This window comes from Microcaecilia unicolor, chromosome 11 (assembly GCF_901765095.1).
Source record: "Microcaecilia unicolor chromosome 11, aMicUni1.1, whole genome shotgun sequence".
In the NCBI taxonomy this organism is placed as follows: Eukaryota; Metazoa; Chordata; class Amphibia; order Gymnophiona; family Siphonopidae; genus Microcaecilia; species Microcaecilia unicolor.
In genome coordinates this window covers 146260760-146282583 of record NC_044041.1, presented here as the reverse complement: position 1 = coordinate 146282583, position 21824 = coordinate 146260760, and the positions used below count along the sequence as shown (strand labels likewise).

Below are 21824 nucleotides of genomic sequence, written 5' to 3'. Positions count from 1 at the left end.
ACGCATGCATCCATCACAGTTCTGCCCAAACCGGGGAAGGATAAGGAACTTTTGGGCTCCTACCGCCCAATTTCCCTGCTAAACCAAGACATTAAAATCTTTGCGGGTATTATGGCTGCTAGGTTGGGAAAGGTGTTGCCCTTGTTGATACACACAGATCAAACAGGATTTGTCCCTGGGAGATATGCATCCACTAATATCTTAAGAGCGCTGAGTGCGATTCAAGAAAAAGGGGGCAAAACAGGGGATGACATATTGGTGAGCTTAGATGCGGAAAAAGCATTTGACAAAATATTATGGGACTACCTTTTCTGGGTCCTGCCACAATTTGGTATTTTAGGAGATTTCTTGCAGGGTATCAGAGCTCTATATAGGAGCCCCACAGCACAAATCTTGATAAATAACATGATGTCCCCGTCCTTTGAGTTACACAGGGGCACAAGACAGGGGTGCCCTTTGTCACCCATGCTTTTCGTGCTGGCACTAGAACCCTTGGCAAGTAAGATCCGACAATCAGTGAGGGTACAGGACATCAGAGTGGGGAAATGCTAGTATAAAATTAATCTCTTCGCGGACGACATGCTGATATTTCTAGGGCAGGCGTCCAGAGGGATCCCCACGTTGATAGACCTTATCCAGCAGTTTAGGTTCTTTTCTGGACTAAGAATTAACTTTGACAAATCAGAAGCTTTGGCATTGTCGGCCAGTTGTGCCTGTAGAGGTTGCCCTGACTTTCCCCTTTCTTGGACAACAGGGTCTATGAAATATCTGGGGGTATACCTGCATTTGGACTTTACTGTTATGTATAAGAAAAATGTATGTGATAAGTTAGACAAGATCAAATAATTATGTAGCCTGTGGAGGGAGATGTCGATATCGCTATTGGGGCGGGTGGCGCTTGTCAAAATGGTGCTGCTTCCAAAGATTCTTTATGCCCTACAAATGATGCCACTGTGGATAGCTAGTAAGGATGAGGCAGTGTACAAAGGAGTGATCACATCATTTATTTGGAGGGGGCTTAGGGCTCGAATTGGATATAATAAACTAACACAGGCGCAAAGTGATGGGGGGGGGGGGGGGGGGGGGGTTAACCTACCAGACCTTAGGCTGTACAACGTAGCTGCACTCATCAGATGGATACATGAAGTGCACACAGGGCACTACGTGTTTGCACCCTCGGAGGTTTGGGAAAGCGCTGCCTGCCCTTGGTCAGTTTTCAACACACTGCATGCTAGGAGGTCGGGGGCCAAACTTTCACCTTTATTGAAACCGCTTTGCCTGGCATGGGAATGGTGGCGACAGAGAATGGGGGGAGCCAGGGGCCCATCTCCGTTTATAGAATTTCAGGACAATCCAGAATTACCCACAGGGCAGGGCCCATCCCACTTTCGAGTAAGGGCGAAACAGGGTTATAGATAAGTAGGGCAGGTGGGATCGGAGTTATATCAGTCCTGACGTTTGAGGAGTGTTAAGCTAGATGGAACATACCCAAAGCCCTATCCTTTTCGTATTTACAGCTAAGACATTATATGCTTTCAGTGCGTACTAAGGATAAGAGAGTCCCTGCATTTACGGCTCTCGATGTGGTGTTTAAACAGATGCCAGTGGAAAATAATAAGCTCTCTGGTTGGTATCATCTGGGAAAAATGTGGACCCCCAGTATAGCACTTGCCCAAATAGCGCAAAGGTGGAGCGACACATTGGGGGTGGAAGTCTCAGTGCCTGAGCTCCAAAGGTGTTTTGATTTGGTCTACCTGATAACTCCCAATGTGAGCTGCCATGAAATTCAACTAAAAATCCTGCACCAAGCGTATATTACACGGAGTAAAGGCAAGGCCATGGGGTTGTGGGAATCAGCGGAGTGCGATAAGTGTGTGAGCCACAAGGGCACCTTAGTGCACCACTTTTTGGAGTGTCGGGTCTTGAAGGCCTACTGGAAGGGAGTCCTGGCACATTTGGAGGTGTCTGGTTTGCAGGTAGAATGGAATTATAGGATATTAATTTTGGGGCTCAACACCGATCTCGCAGAGCAGAGGCTGTCAACTTTACAATGTAGGTTTGTGCTTTTGTCCTTGGTGTTACCTCAAAAAGTTATCTTACAACACTGGACAGACATATCGCCCCCACCTTTTGCTCAATGGTGTGCCGCCATGAAGCAAAAGGCAGAGTGGGGAAGGGGGGAAGAAGTTTGAGATTGAGGATGAAAGAGACTGGCTGCCTGCGGGCTACAAGGTGTGGAAAAGAAGCTGAGTGTATATTGCAGTTCCACTGCGAACGGGATAGGAAGCAACCAACAACAAGTGAGTGATCAGGTAAAAGTATCACCAAGTCTCCGGGGGGGGGGGGGGGGGGGGTGCACTGGGGGGAAAAGGGAGGGGGGGGGGAAACAAAACCATGTGAAAGAGGGAATGCCTCAATGTGACTGTGAAGGGGGGGAATGACATGCATTGTAAAAATGGGTAATTGGGGGTCAGAGGCGATGGACTTCACTCCAGTGGGCAGTTAAGTTACTAGTTCCTACTTTACTATGCTCCGGTTCAATACCAAGCAAGAAGAATGTGTTTTAAGGGTTGTATAACCTTTGGGTGGAACTTACATTGGATTTTGTGTGATAATGCCACTGTATCTTCTCATAGTTGATGTATGTGTGCATTGCTCTTGGCAATAAAAATTATAATAAAAAAAAATGGAGTCACCGACCAAGAAAGAGATCTATGTGTTGTTGTTGATAATATGTTGAAACCTTTAGCTCAGTGTGCTGCAGCGGCTAAGAATGCAAATAGAATGTTAGGCATTATTAGGAAAGGAATGGAAAAGAAAAATGAGGACGTTATAATTTATTTATTTGTTGCATTTGTATCCCACATTTTCCCACCTATTTGCAGGCTCAATGTGGCTTACAATACATCATGAATGGTGGAAATATATTAGAAAATAGACATTTGAGTGTAACAGAAGAATCTTGGGTAACATGATAATGAAAAAGCATGATAGTAGTATAACAAGCAGTAGTATAACAAGCCTTTGTAACGCTCCATGGTGCGACCACACCTTGAACATTGTGTTCAATTCTGGTCACCGCATCTCAAAAAGATATAGAGGGGCATAATCGAAAGGGGTGCCCAAGTTTTCCTGAGGACGTCCTTGCAGGACGTCCCGGCGAAGGGGCGGGAAAACCCGTATTATCGAAATAAGATGGGCATCCATCTTTCGTTTCGATAATACGGTCGGGGACGCCCAAATCTTGACAATTAGGTCGTCCCTAGAGATGGTCGTCCTTAGACTTGGTCGTTTCTGATTTTCGGCGATAATGGAAACTAAGGACACCCATCTCAGAAATGACCAAATGCAAGCCCTTTGGTCATGGGAGGAGCCAGCATTCGTAGTGCACCAGTCCCCCTGACATGCCAGGATACCAGCCGGGCACTCTAGGGGGCACCGCAGTGGACTTCAGAAAAAGCTCCCAGGTACATAGCTCCCTTACCTTGTGTGCTGAGCCCCCCAAAACCCACTACTGTACACCACTTATCTGTTCCCTTCTCCACTACTGCCAACTCCAGACTTCGCGCCTTCTGTCGCGCTGCACCCTATGCCTGGAATAAACTTCCTGAGCCCCTACGTCTTGCCCCATCCTTGGCCACCTTTAAATCTAGACTGAAAGCCCACCTCTTTAACATTGCTTTTGACTCGTAACCACTTGTAACCACTCGCCTCCATCTACCCTCCTCTCTTCCTTCCCGTTCACATTAATTGATTTGATTTGCTTACTTTATTTTTTTGTCTATTAGATTGTAAGCTCTTTGAGCAGGGACTGTCTTTCTTCTATGTTTGTGCAGCGCTGCGTATGCCTTGCAGCGCTATAGAAATGCTAAATAGTAGTAGTAGTAGTAGCACTACTATAGCCCTTATGGGTGAAGGGGGGGGGCACCTAGATGTGGGTACAGTGGGTTTTGAAGGGCTCACATTTACCACCACAAGTGTAACAGGTAAGGGGGGATGGGCCTGGGTCCGCCTGCCTGAAGTGCACTGCACCCACTAAAACTGCTCCAGGGACCTGCATACTGCTGTCAAGGAGTTGGGTATGATATTTCAGGCTGGCAAAAAATATTTTAAAAAATTTTTTTTGAGGGTGGGAGGGGGTTAGTGACTACTGGGGGAGTAAGGGGAGGTCATCCTCAATTCCCTCCGGTGGTCATCTGGTCAGTTCGGGCACCTTTTTGTGGCTTGATCGTAAGAAAAAAGGACCAGGTAAAGTTGTCCAAGTGTTCGTCAGGGACGCCCCCTTTTTTTCCATCATGGGTTGAGGATGCCCATGTATTAGGCACACCCAAGTCCCGCCTTCGCTATGCCTGACATGCCCCCGTGAACTTTGGTTGTCCCCGCGACGGAAAGCAGTCGGGGACGCCCAAAATTGGCTTTCGATTATGCTGATTTGGCCGAACCTGAGAGAAGGATGCCCATCTTGCAATTTGTGTTGAAAGATGGGCGTCCTTCTCTTTCGAAAATAAGCCTGAGAGTGGAATTAGAAAAGATGCAGAGAAGGGTGACAAAAATGATAAAGGGGATGGAATGACTTCCCTATGAGGAAAGGCTAAAGCGGCTAGGGCTCTTCAGCTTGGAGAAAAGACGGCTGAAGGGGAGAGGAGATATGATAGAGGTCTATAAAATAATGAGTAGAGTGGAAAGGTAGACGTGAAGCGTCTGTTTACTCTTTCCAAAAATACTAGGACTAGGGGGCATTCAATGAAGCTACAAAGTAGTAAATTTAAAAAGAATCGGAGAAAATATTTCTTCACTCAATGTGTAATTAAACTCTGGAATTAATTTCCAGAGAATATGGTAAAGGCGGTTAACTTAGTGGGGTTTAAAAAAAGGGTTGGACAGCTTCCTAAAGGAAAAGTCCATAGATCGTTATTAAAATGGACTTGAGGAGAAAAACCCACTGCTTTTTTCTGGGATAAGCAGCATAAAATGTTTTGTACTTTTTTGGGACCTTGCTAGGTATTTGACCTGGATTGGGCTACTGTTGAAAACAGAATATTGGGCTTGATGGCAGAGGAAGCGGGTAATAGTGAGTTAAGAAATCGAGTTTTAAAATAAACGAATCGATTCACCAAAAATGAATCGAACAGCACTAAGGGCGACTATCAGCTGCAAAAAGGACATCGGGAGGTGGCAGGCCTTGAACACGCACAGATGCACAAGGCTCCGCACTGGCCTGTTACGTGATAGAGTTGCTGTCCTGGGGGAGTGAGGTAACGGTAAGGGAATAAAAATGTCTGGTAGAGAAGGCGAGAGATGCTGAAGGGGGAGGAGGAAATGCTGGATGCCATGGGGCCGGGGGGGGGGGGGGGTAAGGAAGATGGAAAGGAGATGCTAAATACTATAGGGCAAGGAGAAATTAAATAAAAATGCTACCAACAATAAAGAACGACAACGTGGATACAGCAGCTCATAGGTTTATTTGCTTGTCGTGTACGGTACGGCTGCGCGGGTAACAGGAAGCTAACCTAAGTGGTTTCAACGTTTTGACGTCATTTCATTTCCTGTTCTTCAAATCTTGCTGTCTGCAGTTTTCGTTTACCAGTGGTACGCCGTCCCTTTAAGCGCTTCCAGAAACCAGCGGCTGAGACTACGAATAGCGGGCCGTTACATCCTTCGAACCGCCCATTAAGATCACCATAGCCAATTCGAACTTCATATAGAGCAGCGATGAGGTGGGCCCTTATAACTGACATTAGTTCCGTTTCTTTGCTCCTCCCACTCCCTTCACCGTGGCCAATGAGAAAGGTGGTGGTGTGTCGGCGGCAGTTTAACGGCCTTAGCTGAGCCTCAGGACAGGAGGACTGGCTGGTCAGTTGCACACTTGCCACTTCAAGTTCTTGGTCGTCGTACTTTTCATCTAGGGCTGGCTCACTTCTTTCACCAGCGCCTTAGAGAGTGCACCGGGATTTTGTGGTAACTTATTTTCCCCATTATTATCATCATCATAAGCTTTTTTTTAAATTTCTTGCTTCTGCGAATGTTTGTTCATACAAGGATGATAATTGATAAAAGTGGCTCACAGAAAAATTGCAGTTCAAGTGTACAGCGCCGCGTACGTCTAGTAGCGCTATAGAAATGATAAGTAGTAGTAGTAGGTTTTCTGTCCTATAATTCTCCCTGGAGAAAAGGTACCAGCAGAAGGCGCAGGTGTGTGACGTCATGTTTCAGGCAGTAGTCGACAGTTATGATTTGATTAGTCTGCGCCAGTCAGTAGGGATGAGATTTAATGGGCCTCTTTCGGTTGGTGTACAGTCGTATTTGAGACCAATCTTGCTTATTTCGACAATCGACTAAGTTTTAGTGCTGTTTCGTAACTTGATAATATAAGAAGTAACATGCTGAGTTAGATTAATGGCTTGATTTTTCAAATACTTCCAAGTGATTCAGATGTTAATTTCCTTGTTCCTTATTCCCTGATGAAGGAGGTAGCCCCTTTCTTGGGTGTCCAGCCAATAAGAAACTCGTCCACCATTAGTGTAGCCAGAACGGATTTTTGTTTGGAGATTGGGGAGGACAGTTAATATGATTGTTATGCGGCGGGCCCAATAAGCAACGTTGAATATGATAGAAAAAACCCACTAAAACAATTGTTTTCTGTAAAAAAAAAAAAAAAATGGAACTGTGTGAACTTATTCATGCATACATATTATACAAAATGGAGAAAAAGGATCAACAGTTTAAATAAAGTGTAAGAAAAAAATCACCAAAATATTAGTGTCAAAAACTATTAGTGTTAAAAATATTAAAAAATCAGTGTTTTTGTTGGGAAAAAAATTATCAACACCTCTGCAAAAAAAGGAAAACCCTTTTCAGATGAGTTCCACCTACAATGGGTAGTTAGTGGGGTTCCTCAGGGGTCTGTGCTAGGACCGCTGCTTTTTAATATATTTATAAATGATTTAGAGATGGGAGTAACTAGCGAGGTAATTAAATTTGCTGATGACACAAAGTTATTCAAAGTCGTTAACTCGCGACAGGATTGTGAAAAATTACAAGAGGACCTTACGAGACTGGGAGACTGGGCGGCTAAATGGCAGATGACGTTTAATGTGAGCAAGTGCAAGGTGATGCATGTGGGAAAAAAGAACCCGAATTATAGCTACATCATGCAAGGTTCCACGTTAGGAGTTACGGGCCAAGAAAGGGATCTGGGTGTTGTCGTCGATAACACACTGAAACCTTCTGGTCAGTGTGCTGCTGCGGCTAGGAAAGCGAATAGAATGTTGGGTATTATTAGGAAAGGTATGGAAAACAGGTGTGAGGATGTTATAATGCTGTTGTATCGCTCCATGGTGCAACATTCTATTCGCTTTCCTAGCCGCAGCAGCACACTGAGCAGAAGGTTTCAGTGTATTCTCCGAGGACAAGCAGGCTGCTCGTTCTCACTGATGTGTGACGTCCACGGCAGCCCCAGCATCGGAAGATCTTCCTAGCAACAGAAGTTTGCTAGCTCTCGCGAGATCTGCATGCATCGTGCATGCGCGACCATCTTCCTGCCCGCTACAGCGTGCTCCTCAGTCTCTCTTTTTCCGCGGTCAGAACGGACGTGTATCGCTCGTTCGCGGCCTCAGAGAGGCCCCCGTCATGTTCTTCACCTCGGTTTTAGCGCCTTTTCGGCTTGTTCTTCGTTACTCCTCTCGTGTGTTAAAAAAAAGAAAGTTTGTTGTTTTCCGGTACTTCTCGAAGTTTCTCCGGGTAAGTTTCTTTTCCGTGTGCGGCCTGTTCCACCGCCCGTCCGGGTCTTTTCCCCTTTTTTTGTGCCTTTTTTCGGCATCATCGCATTTGACCTCGCCGATGTGATTTTTCTGCCCATGTCCTCGAAGCCTGCCAGCGGCTTCAAGAAGTGCACGCGGTGCTACCGGACGATCTCGCTAACTGATAGACACTTATCGTGTCTTCAGTGTCTCGGGGCTGGTCATCGCCCGGACGCCTGTATGTTGTGCCTCCAGCTTAAAAAGAGGACCCAGGCGGCGAGAGTGGCTCAGTGAAACATTCTGTTCGGAGCCTCGTCCGGTCTTTCGACGTCGTTGGAGCCAGCGGTACCGAGGTCATCGCCGGTATCGATGTCGGCGTTGGAGGGAGCATCGACGTATGGAGTGCAGGTGATGGCTGCCCAGAGATCCCACGCTGGCAGCAGTGAGCCATCGAGTAAGTCTCCACCTGCCTCGAGGGCTCCTGCTGTGCAGGCCCCCCCGGGACCGACCATCTTCGGACCCGGCCCCGAGGAGACATCTGGATTCGACGTCGGCCTCTTTGATACTGGGCTTCGCGTGAAGGCGCACCGTCATCGGTCACCTTCCCGCCACGGTACCGAGAGCTCCAGGACACCGAGGGATTCTGTGCCTGTGAAGCGTCGACACCGGGAGGACCGCTCGCCCTCCATACAAGAGGTGTTGATGCGCTCTGCTCCGGACAGCCTGGTGCCGCCTCCATGCCCCAGACAGGTTCTCAGCTCGTCGCCGGTACCGGCCCCACTGTCTTCCTCGACAGCCACTCTGGACGAGCGCCTCGAGGCCATCCTTCCAGGTATCCTGGAAAGGCTGCTGCGTTCTGCTCCGGTACCGCCGGTGCCTGCGGCAGTTGGCTCTCCTCCCGTGGTGCGGACTGCGACACCGGTACCGCTTGCGGTATCGGCGTCTGCTGCTACCCAGGAGGACTCCCTGCCGACGTCGCTGGAGGAAGCTTCGTTGCCGCCGGCGCGGGAGTTTTCTTCTCAACACCGCCGTAGGGGACCGGGTTCCTTGATGTCGAGACGGGATCGGCTTCGGACTGAAGTTCATGAACTTGTGTCCGATACGGATGGTGAGGCCTTGTGGGAGGCGGAGGAGGACACCAGGTATTTCTCTGACGAGGAGTCTTGTGGTCTTCCTTCCGATCCCACCCCTTCGCCAGAGAGAAAGCTTTCTTCCCCTGAGAGTCTGTCTTTCTCTTGCTTTGTCCAGGAAATGTCTACGGCCATTCCCTTCCCAGTGGTTACTGAGGATGAGCCCAGGGCTGAGATGTTCGAGGTCCTGGACTATCCTTCACCACCTAAGGAGTCGTCCACTGTTCCCCTTCATAATGTCCTGAAGCAGACATTGATGGCGAACTAGACGAAACCGTTAAGTAACCCCCACATTCCCAAAAAGATTGAGTCCCAGTATCGAGTCCATGGGGACCCGGAGTTGATGAGGACCCAGTTGCCTCATGACTCTGAAGTTGTGGACTCTGCTTTCAAGAAAGCCAAGAGTAGTAGAGATTACGCCTCGGTGCCCCCGGGGCGTGAATCTAAGACTCTGGACTTTTTTGGGAGGATGGCCTACCATTCTGCTATGCTCGTGTCCAAGATCCAGTCCTACCAGCTCTGCACGAGCATCCACATGCGGAACAATGTGCGGCAGCTGGCGGACTTGGTCAATAAGCTCCTGGCAGAGCAGGCCAAGCTTTTTCAGGAGGTGGTCAGGCGGCTGAAGGTGTGTAGGAAATTCCTGTCCAGGGGTGCCTACGATACTTTTGATGTAGCGTCCAGGGCCGCTGCTCAGGGTATAGTGCGCAGACTCTCATGGCTGCGTGCCTCTGACCTGGAGAATAGAGTTCAGCAGCGGATTGCGGATGCTTCTTGCCGGGGGGATAACATTTTTGGCGAGCGCGTCAAAACAGGTGGTAGAAGAGCTCCACCAACGGGACACCGCATTCGACAAGCTCTTCCACCGGACGCCTTCAGCATCTACCTCTTCAGGTAGACGTTTTTATGGGGGAAGGAGGAATGTTTCCTATGCTTCTAATAGGCGTAGGTACAATCCACCTTCCCGCCAACCTGCTCAGGCTAAGCCCCAGCGCGCTCGTTCACGTCAACAGCGTGCGCCTCAACAGGCCCCTACAGTTCCCCAGCAAAAGCAAGGGGTGGGCTTTTGACTGTCTCCAGGCGAGCATAGCCGAGATAAAAATGTCTGTGCCGGACGACTTGCCGGTTGGAGGGAGGTTAAGTTGTTTTTTCACCAAAGGTGGCCTCTCATAAACTCCGACCAGTGGGTTCTTCAAATAGTCCGGCTAGGATACGCCCTCAATTTGATCTCAAAACCTCCAAATTGCCCTCCTGGAGCTCAGTCTTTTAGCTTCCAGCACAAGCAGGTACTTGCAGAGGAACTCTCCACCCTTCTCAGCGCCAATGTGGTCGAGCCAGTGCCACCGGGGCAAGAAGGGCTGGGATTCCAGGTACTTCCTTATGGAAAAGAAAATGTCAGGTTCTCAGGTTCAGAGCCCGCGGGGCCGGGCTCTGGAACAAACGTGAGCCCTTGGGCTGCTGACGAGCGACAGCAGTAGGCAAAACCCACCAACCAACGCTGGGCAAGCACACTGGCACCGGCAGGGACTGCAGGCACCGCCCAGCGAGCCGGAACACACGGACTGGAATCCCCCGGACTGGAGGACACTGGACTGCAATCCCCCGGACTGGAACACACACCGGACCGGAACACACTGGACTGGAGCGCACCAGACTGGAACACACTGGACTGGAGCACACTGGACTGGTCCATACAGCTTCACCTGCGCTTGGCCACTACCCCCCCAAGGGTTGAGCCCTTGGGTTCGAGTGGCCGACAGGACTTACCGGATACCGGATGACACAGGGACCAGGATTCTTGAACAAGCTTGCAACAGAAGTGCTCCAAGTACTAAACTAACAAGAGGTTCCTAACAGTGAACCAACAGCAGTGCTACTAAACACTAAACACACAGCAGAAGTGCTACCACGCACTACAAGGGAAAGCAGGGAAGCCACAAAGGAAAAGCAGGAAAGCTAAATACACAAGCTAGCAAAGGAGCTTCCTAAGCCCCCACGCTACAGCAGTGCACCACCACACTAACCTAACCCAGGTGCCACTAAGCACCAAGCTACAGAAGTACTTCTCACAGCAAACTGAAGTGCTTCCTACAGCACCAAAACCAGAAGTACTTCTAACAGCAAACTAGCAGTGCTTCTAACCACACCCAAAGGGAAAGCAGGGGAGCTACAAGGGAAAGGCAGGGAAGCTAAACACTTAAACACAGGACAAATGTGCACACTGCACCTACACTAACCTGGACCTAAAGCAAACGCAAGTAGGGAAGCCAAACACTTCAGAAGAAGTGCCCACTGCACTAACCCTACCTCAAGCACACGTTGCAAAGGCCTTGAAGGAAAGAACACCACTTCCTTATCAAGGCCCTCCCAGATGATGTCACACTCCCTAGCCCCAGGCAACAGCACACTGACCCAGAGAGGCCCAACCCACACCAAAGCAGCCCCGTGAAGCACTTGAAGCCAGTACACCCAGAAAGGGAGCACAGCAACTCAGGCAACACCCACAGATGCAGTAAAGTGAGACAATTAGCCCCATGCTGCTGGAAGCTGTCAGCACAGAGAGAGTGAGCCAGCTCAGAAAGGACAGACAAAAGAAACAGAAGCCAGCTAAGCTGACCACCAGGAAAAAGGTAAGTTTGAGAGGGGTTATGACCACAATCATAATAGAAAACAGGGGGGATGCATCCCACCCTAGACCTAAGGGCCCTGAACAAATAACTGGTTCGAGAAAAGTTCAGGATGCTTTCCCTGGGCACCCTTCTTCCCATGATTCAGAAAAACGATTGGCTATGCTCTCTGGACTTAAAGGATGCTTACACTCACACCCCGATACTGCCAGCTCACAGACAGTATCTTCGATTCCGTCTGGGAACACAGCATTTTCAGTACTGTGTGCTACCCTTTGGTCTCGCCTCTGCGCCCAGGGTGTTCACGAAATGCCTGGCTGTAATGGTGGCATCTCTACGCAGACTGGGAGTGCATGTGTTCCCTTATCTCGACGATTGGCTGGTAAAGATCACCTCGGAGGCAGGAGCTCTACAGTCCATGCAGGTGACTATTCAACTCCTGAAGCTACTAGGGTTTGTGATAAATTACCCAAAGTCCCACCTTCTTCCAGTTCAAAGACTAGAATTCATAGGAGCTCTGCTGGACTCCCAGATGGCTCATGCCTACCTCCCCGAGGCCAGGACGGACAATCTTTTGTGCCTGGTCTCCTGGGTACGAGCGTCTCAGTGGATCACAGCTCAGCAGATGTTGAGATTGCTCGGCCACATGGCCTCCACAGTCCACGTGACTCCCATGGCCCGTCTTCACATGAGATGTGCTCAATGGACTCTAGCTTCCCAGTGGTACCAAGCTGCGGGGGAACTAGAAGACGTGATCTGGCTGTCCACAGTTTTTCTCAGATCCCTACATTGGTGGACGATTCGCTCCAATTTGACCTTGGGACGTCCCTTTCAAATTCCTCAGCCACAAAAAGTGCTGACTACGGATGCGTCTCTCCTGGGGTGGGGAGCTCACGTCGATGGGCTTCAAACCCAGGGATGCTGGTCCCTCCAGGAGACAGGTTTTCAGGTCAACCTCCTGGAGTTACGAGCGGTTTGGAACGCACTGAAGGCTTTCAGAGATCGGCTATCCAACCAAATTATCCAAATTCAGACAGACAATCAGGTTGCCATGTATTACATCAGCAAGCAGGGGGGCACCGAATCTCGCCCCTTGTGTCAGGAAGCCGTTGGGATGTGGCTTTGTGCTCGCCGTCATGGCATGTTTCTCTAAGCCACGTACCTGGCAGGCGTAAACAACAGTCTGGCTGACAGGTTGAGCAGGATAATGCAACCTCATGAGTGGTCTTTCAGTTCAAGAGTAGTTTGCAAGATCTTTCAAGCGTGGGGCACCCCCTTATTAGATCTTTTTGCCACTCAGACCAATTACAAGGTCCCTCAGTTCTGTTCCAGACTTCAGGCCCACGGCAGACTAGCGTCGGATGCGCCTTTCTCCTGCATTGGGGGAAGGGCCTTCTATACGCGTATCCTCCCATACCCTTGGTAGGGAAGACTTTGCTGAAACTCAAGCAGGACTGTGGAACCATGATTCTGATCGCTCCATTCTGGCCACGTCAGATCTGGTTCCCTCTTCTTCTGGAGTTGTCTTCCAAAGAACTGTGGAGATTGGAGTGTTTTCCAACCCTCATAACTCAGAACGAGGGGGCACTTCTGCATCCCAACCTCCAGTCCCTGGCTCTCACGGACTGGATGTTGAGAGCGTAGACTTTCAGAGGGTGACTCCAGAGTCTTGCTTGCTTCCAGGAAAGATTCCACGAAGAGGTGTTATGCTTCCAAGTGGAAGAGGTTTGCCGTCTGGTGTGACAGCCAGGCCCTAGATCCTCGTTCTTGTCCTGCACAGACCCTGCTTGAATACCTTCTGCATTTGTCTGAGGCTGGTCTTAAGACCAACTCTGTAAGAGTTCATCTTAGCACAATTAGTGCTTTTCATTATCGTGTAGAGGGTAAGCCTATCTCGGGACAGCCTTTAGTTGTTCATGAGAGGTTTGCTTTTGTCAAAGCCCCCTGTCAAACCTCTCACTGTGTCATGGGATCTCAATGTCATTCCCACCCAGCTGATGAAACCTCCTTTTGAGCCACTGAATTCTTGCCATCTGAAGTACTTGACCTGGAAGGTCATTTTCTTGGTGGCAGTCAGTGAGCTTCAAGCCTTAGTAGCTCATGCCCCTTATACCAAATTTCATCATAACAGAGTAAGTTCTTGCCAAAGGTGGTGTCGGAGTTCCATCTGAACCAGTCAATTGTTTTGCCAACATTCTTTCCCCGGCCTCATAACCCGCCCTGCTGAACGTCAGTTGCACACATTGGACTGCAAGTGATCATTGGCCTTCTATCTGGAGCGGACACAGCCCCACAGACAGTCCGCCCAATTGTTTATTTCTTTCGACACCAATAGAAGGGGAGTGGCTGTTGGGAAACGCACCATTTCCAATTGGCTAGCAGATTGCATTTCCTTCACTTATGCCCAAGCTGGGCTGACTCTTGAGGGTCAAGTCACGGCTCATAGTGTTCGAGCCATGGCAGCGTCAGTGGCCCACTTGAAGTCAGCCACTATTGAAGAGTTTTGCAGGGCTGCGACATGGTCTTCCGTCCACACATTCACATCTCACTACTGCCTACAGCAGGATACCCGACGAGACAGTCGGTTCGGGCAGTCGGTGCTGCAGAATCTGTTTGGGGTTTAGAATCCAACTCCACCCCCCTAGGCCCATTTTTATTCTGTTCCAGGCTGCACTCTGTTAGTTGGTTATTGGTATAGGTCAATCTCAGTTATGTCCTTGCCGTTGCGAGGCCCAATTGACCAATGTTTGTTGTTTTGAGTGAGCCTGGGGGCTAGGGATGCCCCATCAGTGAGAACAAGCAGCCTGCTTGTCCTCTGAGAAAGCGAGGTTACTAACCTGTAGCAGGTATTCTCCGAGGACAGCAGGCTGATTGTTCTCACAATCCCGCCCACCTCCCCTTTGGAGTTGTTTCTTCTCTTGTATTTGCTTTATACTGGACTGAGGAGCACGCGAGAGCTAGCAAACTTCTGTTGCTAGGAAGATCTTCCGATCCTGGGGCTGCCGTGGACGTCACCCATCAGTGAGAACGATCAGCCTGCTGTCCTCGGAGAATACCTGCTACAGGTTAGTAACCTTGCTTTATCGACAATGACGACACCCAGATCTCTTTCTTGGTCCGTAATTCATAACGTAGAACCTTGCATGACGTAGCTATAATTCGGGTTCTTTTTTCCCCACATTCATCACCTTGCTCTTGCTCACATTAAACGTCATCTGCCATTTAGCTGCCCAGTCTCGTAAGGTCCTTCTGTAATTTTTCACAATCCTCTTGCGAGTTAACGACTTTGAATAACTTTGTGTCATCAGCAAATTTAATTACCTCGATAGTTACTCCCATCTCTAAATCATTTATAAATATATTAAAAAGCAGCGGTCCTAGCACAGACCCCTGAGGAACCCCACCAACTACCCTTCTCCATTGTGAATACTGCCCATTTAACCCCACTCTCTGTTTCCTTTCCTTCAACCAGTTTTTAATCCACAATAGGACATTTCCTCCTATCCCATGACCCTCCAATTTCCTCTGTAGCCTTTCATGAGGTACCTTGTCAAATGCCTTTTGAAAATCCAGATACACGATATCAACCTGCTCCCCTTTGTCCACATGTTTGTTTACTCCTTCAAAGAATTGAAGTAAATTGGTCAGGCAAGATTTGCCCACACAAAAGCTGTGCTGACTTGGTCTCAGTAATCCATGTCCTTGGATGTGCTCTGTAATTTTGTTTTGATAATAGCCTCTACCATTTTCCCCAGCACCGACGTCAGACTCACCGGTCTATAATTTCCCGGATATCCCCTGGAACCTTTTTAAAAAATTGGCATTACATTGGCCACCCTCCAGACTTCCGGTACCCCGCTCGATATTAAGGATAAATTGCATATCACTAACAGTAGCTCTGCAAGCTCATTTTTCAGTTCTATCAGTACTCTAGGATGAATACCATCCGGTCCAGGAGATTTGCTACTCTTCATTTTGCTGAACTGCCCCATTACGTCCTCCTGGTTTACCGTGAAGTCAGTAAGTTTCTCCGACTCGTGCCCTTGAAATACCATTTCCGACACTGGTATCCCACCCAAATCTTCCTTCTCCCAAAAAATTTAAAAATACTTCAGCAGTGGGGATCTCCAAGGCCGGCGAGCTGAAGAAATCTAGAACTATCTCTAGTCTGCTGGAGTGCAGCAGTCGGGGATAGCGGAGCCTTCTGAATCACCAAAGCAGTTCAGTGTTACAGTAAAAGAGTAAAAATATAATTTACAAAAATATATAAAACAAAAAATAATTACAATGCAAGTATTGAAATTGTCCTGATCACATGATGCCAAATCTAAGCTTCTAATACAATGGTTCCCAAACTTTTTTGATTCACGGCACCCTTAGTGTCTGAGCAAATTTTTGCCCCCCCCCCCCCTTGGCCACACAGGTCTCTGCACCCTCCCCAGCCACAGCATCTATGTATTATCAGACTTAGAACAGCATTTCTCTAAAGTTTACCTCTTCCAGATAGTGCAATGTGCCCAGCCTCCACCCTCTACAAAACAAAAAATGCCTTCCCACCCCACCCCCTTCCTCCCCAACCCTCCCGCTGTCCCCTCCTCACACTACTCAGTGAGAATGTTGTGTTTCAATAAGTGCACTTTCCTTTCTACCTCTCCCCTCATCCCAAAATCCAAAATGAGTGGATCACATTAAGCAGGACCAATTCATCATATACTTCACTCACTCCACTCTTAACCCATCATCGTTCACAGTCTCATTTCAAATTTAATTTTCATCTCATAGTAATTGTTTCCTCATAGTACCTATCCCCCTATCAACATCCACACAAAACAGTTGCACTACTGACAAATCTCACTCACACCGACATTGTAAATGGAGAAAATGAAGCTTTTAGGGAGCTCCTGTACTCCCTGTCTCTGCAGTCCATTAAATCAGACACAACTGTCAAGCCTTCAAATCCAAGCACAAGAACCAGCAGTGTCCAGCCAAGGTTGGATAAGTGAAAAAGGCACACTGCCTCATGAATCACTCTAAAGGCTAAATGCTGCCTTCAGCCTGCTCTGGGAGCCTTCTTTGTAAAGCCACTCTCTTTCCGCGTAGGCGGGATGCTGTACAAAGTAGGCTTCGGGGGCAGGACAAAGGCAGTGCTTCATTGCTGGCAGCATGCTGTGAGCGGGTGGGCAGGGGTGGAGAGAGGAAGATAAACAATAACTCACCAGTTCCGGCGCTCAACGTGTCAACTCCCATCTGCCCCGCAGCACTCCTGTGAGTTTGCTGCGGCGCACAGTGGGAAACGCTGTTCTAATAGAAGTTTAGTAAAGCACTGAATATTTATTTATTTGTTACATTTGTATCCCATATTTTCCCACCTATTTGCAGGCTCAATGTGGCTTACATAGTACCGTTTCGGCGTTCGCCAGTTCCGGTATGAACAAATACAAGGTGATGTTGTGGTAGAATAAGGTTCATGAGTGACAGATACATTAGGGGATCTTAGAGAGGAAGAGTTAAGTTATGTCCATTACAAGCTTTGGTTTCGTTGTGTTGCAGATATTCAGGCTTTTATGTTGGGTCGGTGGGGTGTGCCTTTTTGAACAGGTTTGTTTTTAGTAATTTCTGGAAGTTTACGTTGTTTTTACGACTTTTGGCAGTGCATTCCATAGTTGTGCGCTTAAATAGGAAAAGCTGGATGCATACGTTGATTTGTATTTGATTCCTTTGCAGATTGGGTAGTGGAGATTTAGGTGTGTTCGAGCTGATCCTATTGTGTTTCTGGTTGGCAGGTCTATGAGGTCTGTCATGTATCCCGGGGCTTCGTCGTAAATAATTTTATGAACCAGGGTGCAGATTTTGAAAGCAATATGTTCTTTGATTGGGAGCCAGTGCAGTTTTTCTCGGAGGAGTTTGGCGCTTTCAAACCGTGTTTTCCCAAATATAAGCCTGGCTGCCGTGTTTTGAGCGGTCTGAAGTTCCTTTATGATTTGTTCTTTGCATCCCACATAAATTCCATTGCAGTAGTCTGCGTGGCTTAGTACCATTGATTGTATCAAGTTGCAGAAATTTCCCTCGGGAAGAATGGTTTCACGCGTTTGAGTTTCCACATTGAGTGAAACATTTTCTTTATTGTGGATTTCGCTTGGTTCTCTAGTGAGAGGTTCTGGTCGATTGTAAATGCAGAGAATTTTCAGGCTGTCTGAGATAGGAAGGGTGTATCCTGGGGTGTTTATATGTTTGTGGGTTTATACGTGTTGTATTGGGATGAGATGGTGAGACAGTGTATTTTTTCTGTGTTGAGTTTTAGTTGGAATGCATTTGCCCTTGAGTCCATGATGTTCAAGCTGATCTTGATTTCGTTGGTGATTTCTGCCAGATCGTGTTTGTAAGGGATGTATATTGTTTTTTTTTAACCATTTATTTTATTATTTTCATGTACAAACATGGCAGCAAGGAAAACACTTCTAATACAACCAAATTGCTAGCCAAAAATTTCCATGACTGTTCCCTCCCGTCATGTCCGAACGTGTTCTTTTAATCTCCCCCTCTCCCTCCCCCGTCCCTCCCTTCCTACTTCAGTGTCTCGTAATTCTATCTCAGCATTGCATTTTCTCTGCTACTGTCCAGAGGCGCGTTGTGAGGACTGCCATTGTTCATAAGATTTCCAGATTTTTTGGTGCTGCATCAATCTACCTGTCCGCAGCGCAGTGAGTTTAGCCATCAGGCCAATGTAGTCCAGTTTCTGCAGGACTCTCGAAAGACCAGGTAGCATGGGCTGCTTCCAAGCTGCTGCCAGGACCAGCTTGCTGGCCACAAACACCTGGCCAGCAAACTGATGTATTGAATTTCGAACTCCTTTAGGTTTGAAATGCAGCAAACAGTGGTCCATTTTCATTGGGTAGCTCACCCCAGTGACCTCATGTAGGAATTTCAGTATCTCTCCCCAGTAAGCCTGGGCATGTCTACAGGTCCACCAGATGTGAGTCATATCACCTGTAGTGTCGCACTGTCGCCAGCATTTAGCTGAGCCAGTGCGAAACATTTTTACAATACGATGTGGAGTATAATACCAACTGTATAATATTTTATGGCCATTTTCGACCATAGCGCTAGAGACTGAAACTTTGAGAAAAGGTGTAATTGCTAATTTCCATTGGGGAAACGTATATGCTACCTCCAGGGCATCACCCCATTTATTTAGATAATGTTCTATTGGGTTGGTGTACTGAAGTAACGCTGCATAAAGTCGTGATATGCTACCCCTGCCTCCCCCCTTCATTAATCCATTTTCTACCTTTGTTTCTGCTAGGCTAAGTTCTCCTTTTGCCCGCCGGGTTAGAAAGTCTCGCACTTGATAGTACTGGAAAGCCTGCAGGGGGGATAGCCCATGCTCCCTACGAAGCTCTTCAAAAGATAGCCTCCCACATTTGGCCTAATGTACATAATCCCATGTTCTCCCAACTGCAATAGGCTGTGTCCCCACCGCCTGGCCCAAAATGAGGAGCAAATCTAAGATACATGTGGCAGAAGTATCTGCGCCCCGGAAAAAAGCGCTCCCGGACCTTACTCCAAGTGAGCAAGGGCCACTGTATCAATGGTGGGCATCGTTTTATTAATTCCTCTAACTCCTGTTTAGCCAGCCAGGGAATGGCCCTAAGCGGAAAGGGTCCCATCCAGCCCTGTTCTATCTGCGTCCCAATATTCCCTACATCCGTGAACCATGTGGCTATGGCCCTCAGATGTGCTGCTTGGAAATATAGGGCAAAAGACGGGACCCCCATCCCCCCTCGCTCTTTAGGTTGGTACATAACTTCCCTTTGAACACGCGGGGGTCTTTTTTTCCAGATGAAGGAGAATACCTTTCGCTGGAGGTTTCATAGGAAACTATCAGGGATTGCAATTGGTAGTGCCATAAAGAGATAGAGTACCCTAGGGAGTATCACCATTTTTACTGCACTGATTTTCCCAACCCAGGACAGTTGCAGGCCATCCCACCTTTGTAGGTCCTGGAAGAGTTTTCGTAGCGTCTCAGGGAAGTTAAACCGAAAGAGCTCATCAATGTTTCTCGGCATATTTACCCCGAGATAACGGATATAGCGCAGAGCCCATCGAAATGGGGCAACTTGTTGCAGTCGGGCTTTTTGCTCGGTGGAAATATTTATATCTAATGCCTCAGATTTGTCTAAATTAATTTTGAAACCCGAGACTCTCCCATAAGCATATAGTATTTCTAGCACTCTTGGGAAGGAAGTCTCAGGATCTCTCAGCATTAACAGAATGTCGTCAGCAAAGAGGAGAGTTCGTGTTTCTAGGCCTCCCAACCGTGGGGCTCGAAGTCGTATCGCAAGTGGCTCCATTACGATGGCAAAAAGCAAGGGAGATAACGCACACCCTTATCTTGTCCCCCTAAAAAGGAGGAAGGGTTCTGTAAGCCTGCCATTTAATCGTATTGAGGCTGTGGGAGTCTTATAGATTAGGTGGAGCCAGTTGATGAATCGCCCCGAGAATCCCATTTTAACTAACACTCCAAATAGGCCCAACTCACTCTATCAAACGCCTTTTCAGCGTCAAGTGACAGAATGCATAGAGGGGACCGTGTGTCCTGTGCGTGGTAAATCATGTGTAGGGCTCGTCGAATGTTGTCAAACGTCTGTCTCCCATGCACAAATCCCGCCTGGTCCTCGTGAATGAGAAAGGTAAGCATTTCTGTACCCATGTTGCTAAAATTTTTGTAAAGATTTTATAGTCTATCCCCAAGAGAGAGATGGGCCTGTATGATCCGCAAAGCTGGGGGTCTTTCCCGGGTTTATGAATAACCGTTATGTTGGCCAAATTCCACGTTGGCGGGAGCCCCGAGCTAGTCTCCAGTGAATTAAATACCCTTAACATCAAAGGGGCCAACAGCTTCCCGAATGTCTTGTAGAACTTATTGGTAAATCCGTCGGGGCCTGGAGCTTTTCCTGTTAGTAGCCCTTTTATAGTGCAAGTAATTTCTTCCAACTCAATAGGTTGTGACAACCTCTGGACGTCATTACTTGCCAATTTAGGGAGCTCCTCATCCTCTAAATAAGCCTCCATCTCTATATCAGCTATTTCTTCCCCTCTGGCATACAGTGTGCCATAATAGTCTGTGAATGCCTCTTCTATGTAATCAGGGTCTGTATGGATCTCCCCCTTCTCATCTCTCAAACTCGCAATCGTATTGCGGGTTGCCTGCTGTTTAAGTTTGTAAGCTAGCAGGCGGCTAGCCTTATTACCAAATTCATAATGGGACTGCTGGGCTCTCTGTAGGTCCTCAGCTAGATCCGCTAGCTCTAGATCGCAAATTTGATTCCGGAGCTGGCGGATCTCGTCCATGATTGTCTGCAAATCACTCGAACTGCCCTGATGAAGTTTGGATTCTTCCTGCTCTAATTGACTCCGGAGTGTAGCCTCCTTGGACATTCGCTGCTTTCTAACATGTGCCTTAAGCGCTATCAAGTGGCCTCTCATAGTTGCTTTAAATCCCTCCCAAACTGTAATGGGTGAGACCTCTCCATTATCATTGAACTGGATGTATTCAGTAATATTTTTTTCTATGCTCGCAACATTAAGCGGATCTTGCAAGAGAGCATCATCTAAGCGCCACTCCTTCCTCCCCCCTCGGGCTTTGGGTAGCACCAATTGTATCAGTACTGGGGAATGGTCTGACCAGGTTCTGGGCAGTATCTGGTGGGTTCCCATCATTCCTGCTACTGATATTTCCCCTAGCCAAAAATCTATCCGGGAGAACGACTGATGTACTGCGGAGTAGTATGTATAAGTTCGCTCTTGTGGATATAACTGGCGCCACAAATCTATTAAATGCCAATGGGCAATAAATTCTTGCAGTCGTATTCTATCTCTATGGCCATATTGTGTGTTACCCGAAGAGTTATCGAGGTGGGGCTGTAAAGTAAGGTTAAAATCTCCCCCGACTATTAGAGAGCCCTCTATATGTTGTTGAATGACCTGATCTAGTTCAGAAAAGAATCCCTCTTGCTGCATATTGGGGCCGTAAACATTCACTATAGTGTAGACCTGTCCCATCAGTGAGAAAATCACTAGAAGGTATCTTCCTCGTTTGTCCCTGACCACCTTTGAAATATTCCATGGTTTATCTCCCGCGGATGCTATGAGCACTCCCTTACTCTTCGTATTATCCCCATTAGACGCAAAGTATATAGTTGGAAACTTTTTATGGCGACATAGGTATTCAGATTTGGGCAATAGATGGGTTTCCTGTACTAGGACCACATCCGCCCGAAGGCAAAGCATTTCTCTAAACAGAAGTTGCCGCTTCCTTGGGATATTCA

General features: G+C 47.9%; 1 protein-coding gene across 5 annotated transcripts in view; it reads left to right on the top strand.

Moving 5' to 3' along the window:
• The first annotated feature begins 5776 nt into the window (after nucleotides 1–5776).
• CCDC61 (coiled-coil domain containing 61) overlaps nucleotides 5777–21824 on the top strand; it is a 647013-nt gene continuing 630965 nt past the window's right edge. For 4 of the 5 annotated variants that reach the window (XM_030218082.1, XM_030218080.1, XM_030218081.1 and 1 more), the window contains exon 1: nucleotides 5783–5958. The gene's annotated coding sequence lies outside the window, so the exon portion shown is untranslated. Of the gene's footprint in view, nucleotides 5959–21824 lie in introns of all 5 variants that reach the window. The other variant, XM_030218079.1, reaches the window with a different exon arrangement.